Source organism: Syngnathus typhle, linkage group LG5, assembly GCF_033458585.1.
Source record: "Syngnathus typhle isolate RoL2023-S1 ecotype Sweden linkage group LG5, RoL_Styp_1.0, whole genome shotgun sequence".
NCBI lineage: Eukaryota > Metazoa > Chordata > Actinopteri > Syngnathiformes > Syngnathidae > Syngnathus > Syngnathus typhle.
The window spans coordinates 9,268,157-9,272,597 of NC_083742.1; the positions used below are offsets into that span (position 1 = coordinate 9,268,157).

The 4,441-nt window shown below is 41.4% G+C and overlaps 1 long non-coding RNA gene across 1 annotated transcript; it reads left to right on the forward strand.

Moving 5' to 3' along the window:
• Positions 1–433: 433 nt before the first annotated feature.
• On the forward strand, positions 434–2,116 carry LOC133154601 (uncharacterized). Its single transcript, XR_009714498.1, has 3 exons — positions 434–572; positions 957–1,169; positions 1,250–2,116. It is a non-coding gene; the product is annotated as an uncharacterized LOC133154601 (long non-coding RNA).
• Positions 2,117–4,441: the final 2,325 nt, after the last annotated feature.

Sequence of the window (4,441 nt, forward strand, 5' to 3'; positions counted from 1 at the left end):
AGAACAGCGCCAGCTGTGCATCACGTCAACCTGTTAGCACACATCACCATCGAGCTGCTTCAGACGGCAGCGTTAAGGGTCTCTTTATTGTACGGCCTGGCTAACACTGTCCAACGTTTACTCTGATCGGCCCTGTAGTATTAGTTGTTTTTATACCTCCTGCCTTTTGTCCTTGCAGCCCTGTAATGGACACTGACATATGGACAAAATCAAGGCTTCAACTCACAGGGTCTTTTGTATTAGAGCCCTGGTGGAAGACCACCCCCCACCCCCTCCCCAATGCTTCTATGTGCAGCCAAGCTATCCCAAAAGCAGCAAATTGAGATCAAAGTCAAATTAAAGCTGACTCGTTCAAAGCAAGATAAAAATGTGTGCGCCTGCAGCAATATTTTCGCTATTGATTTCCTCCTATGCTTGCACTCGGTGGGACTGTGCTGGATGTGCTGTGCTGAGCGTCGGTACAGAGACTCCGAGGCTGCTACGGGGGAAGAGGAAATGGCTATCAATACAGACAGAAAAACACAACCATAATAAATAGCAACAGACAGCTTTTCCAGAGCAGCGGCTGAGATGTAAGTGATCTGCTCGTTTTTCATCGATATCCAGTGCTGGGGGCGGAAACAACGAGAGCTTGGACTGGCAATTGTGCCAATGAGAACAGCTTTGCTGTGTGATTTTTGTGTAGGCTTGTCATTGTGTTCACAGGCGAATGGAAGTCATTTTTAAGGCACCGCAAGAGCAGCACACACTTTTTTTTTTACTTTATTCACATGGCCACAGACGTTTCATTGGCCGTTTTGATTTGCCGCACAAAGAAGCAAGTATGAGTCTGCCTGCCTCAAAGCAGATAATCAGTATATTGGTTGGTCCAGAAAGCTGCACACAAAAGCAAACAGAATGAGCTTCTTTGAAGTCAAATTTAAATATAAAGGCTTATTTTATGCTTCATTCTTCAGGATGTCAACAAGGTGTGACGCGAGGAGATTCAATGTCCTGGGACTTCATCCCAGTGAAACCTGAACATGTTTAAGACAGGATGGAAGAGAGAGTGTCTGCAGACCCACAAATGTTTGTCATTCTGATGCAATTTTACTTTCTCTGGATCTTTGCACATTCTTGCACATCAGTCTTCATCCACTGAAGAACAATGAAGGCGAGATGTCAGACAGGTGAACACAAATCTCAAATGTCAGTCAGCCGACACTGGGGGTTACAACAACTGACAAAAATGAACTTTCTTTGCTACCAGCATCCAGAATACATTCCAGGTCGCAATCGCATATCCACCGTGCTCTCCTCACCTTGCTGTAGTGTGGTGTAACACCTGGGTGTGCTGAAAGGAACCCGAATCATGCGGAGGAAAGACTCTTTTAATCTGTTTCAGATATTGTTTCATTGCTGTAAGCAGTCTTACCTCATCTATGAGGTTTCCTCCTCAGACAGGGGGATCATGTGTATCTGCAGGCATTCCTCGGGCTCAAATATCAAAACAGCACTAAATAACTTGTCATTCTCATTCCTCACAACACTCTGCATTAGAGACATTAGTAAGCATGTGGGCCATATGTTGTGACTTCTTAACTTGAAAAGATATCAAAAGTAATACGGGGAGGAAATACGAAGTCAAGTAGGAGTCATATTCAAGTGTAAAAAAAGAAACGCTTGGAAAAAAGTTTAACGCTCTACACATTATTTTGCTTTCACAAATTAAACTTCTTGTCAAACAAAAGCGATAGCTGTTAGTAACCCAGTTACGGAATGTGCTGTGGGGCTTTATTCCCTCTCGTGCTTTTATTGCAAGTCTTTGACTTCCTTGTATGTGCTGATCAAGACGTCTCCCAGACAAAAATACCCAACTTAATACTTCACATTTTGTCCCTGTGCTTTCTGAACGATGATCAAATAAGGAACCTTTGACAAAAAGCCACTTAGACATGCATCCCATTTTATACGCTTGAATGTTCTCCACTCACGCAAACCGGATGGAATCATTGGGGAACTAAACTGTTATTGTCTTATCCAATAACTCAGGAAACTATGTTCCTTTGTCTCTGTAGCGGTATATGGCATGTGCTAAATTCATGAGTTCAACCATGTTGCGGTTGTGTGATGTGTTTTTTAAGGGTCAGAATAATTGACTATTTAATACTGCTTTTAACCGCAAATAAAATAAAAATGGTGTTGTTCCACCTCTTCACTGCTGCCCAGAATTTGTGCTTTGTGATTTGTGCAAACTATTCACGTACTTGTTGAAAAGTGTTCAATGCGAGTGAATATGCAACAATGGTTGTTTTAAAGTGCTGTATAAAAGAAAGCGGAAGTGAAGAAGATCTAAAAGGCCATTTAATCTTAGATGCGGCGAGACAAGCAAAGTTTGCTGTTTCTTTAAAAAAAAGGACACAACCAACTACTGACCCAGCTGTCTCAATGTTTTCAGTGATTTTAGTAGGTTTGCATGAATGGGGATTTTTTTCATTTGATTTTCACAAATCCGAACAAAAGAATGAAAGAATTATAAAAAAAAGAAATACAATCATGCAAACCTTTATAAACAGGTCCAAAAGTGGAGGTTTTAGAAAACGCATCGTGTCACGCTGGTATGATGTCATGCTGTCTTTGTAGGCAGCTAAAGTCTCACTGTCCGGTCAACTCACCCTGCTTGTGGAAACAAAGGATAGATCCGAGATGAATCTTCAAACATTATGGCGGAGCGGAGGAATGGAAACACACTCCTTGGTCACAATGTTTTTCTTGTCAACGGTCTGCCTGCCTCCGCCGTGTTGCTGGGCTCACCCGGCTGATCATGTTCATATCAGAATAATTGAAGCAGCAACATGAAAGCGATTTACCAAAAGGTGTGAATGGAGGTGTCCTGGAGCTGAAATACCAGCTTACGGAGGGAGAAGTGGTGAAAGAGAACACTCAAAGCAGTGAAAGATGAAGGTGCTTTGGTTGTCCGCTCAGACTGGAGGAATGGTTGTGACAGCACCTCTTTTTTATATTTGTATTATTGGGTCAGTTCCCAAAGAGATCCAGGGTCAGTGGAATTAGTGTTGACTTCCGATCCCGCTTACTTGCTCAAACTACAGAGAGATGTCAGTTCTCACCCTGTTTAAACAAAGCAACACAGATGACAACAGTTTCTGACACCCAAAACATCCCTGACGACATCGTCATCCCTTTGGTCTTTCTCTGCAGGCAAATGGAAAAGGCATAGATCATCTTGACTTCTCAGCATCTGGAAAAGATGAAACACAAACTCCAGCTGCCAGCTTCTGACTGATTGACTTGTCCGACCTTATTGTGACCACAATACCGTAAACGTTGCACAACTGTGATGCTACATGATCCTAAAGTTAAGTTCTACCTGAAACTCAGACCACTACACTGGTGAATCAGGTTTTGTTCATGTCAATGTTTATACGTAGGGGTGGAAAGACACAGTCATCTCTGATAGTTAACTAAAAGCCTTCTATGTAACTTGAATGATTGAGCAAACAGGGTGAATGGCTTGAATGAAGATTTTAGTCTTATACTGCTCGGAGTAGCCCGTTAGGCAAGATAGGCGAATGATAAGGCCTGGTGGAACGGCCCGTTCAAATCGAGAAAAATAACACCATCGGCATAATTGATCAAAATTAGCTATTACTATTATCATTTAACTTTCAAATTGGAAAGACTAACATACGTAGATTCAAATGTACAGCAATCACTATATACGTATCAAAATAGCACAATTGTCATTGTTGCTTGTTGTGCGTATTTATATCATATTATGATCAGCATTATTTGTTTTCTCATTCAATGAAATTATATTTTCTTTTAAATGGTTAAGGTTGTAAATTGGGTCACATGGGATCTCCATGTTAAATTAAAATCTACTGTATTGTAAAACCAAGCTATTCGATTTTTTTGTGGTAAATTCCAGATGGGAGGAGGATCCATATGAAATCGGATCCATTTTAGGTGGGTCACCTCCCTCTGTCTGTGTCAGTTGAAAATATCTTACAATGTATATAACGTATATGACATCTAAAAACGTAAATAAAAAGTACGTATATAAACAGGAATTCAAAAGTTATCCTTTTGAGAGCAAGAATTTCTCAGACAATCCCGATGACTTATTGTTAAGCATCCTTGGGTCCATTGGAAGACTCTCTATGCAGTAAATGTACGTTATATAATGATGAAGAATCTGGCGGGCACCGTCGTTGGGGTGATAAGGCGAGGAGATCTAACCAACCTACCTTCTCTACATTTCATAGATGCATTTTCAATGCACATGCACTACACAATGGACAATTCCTTCTCAAAATGTTCTTGGTCCTTTGCTGATGAACTTGCCCGGTTTTTAGCTCTCACTAGAAGTTGGACCTGAGCCACCAAGAATCCACCAACTTGTGAGCTAGGGTGGGGACCTGTGGGCTCCCATTTGCCCAAA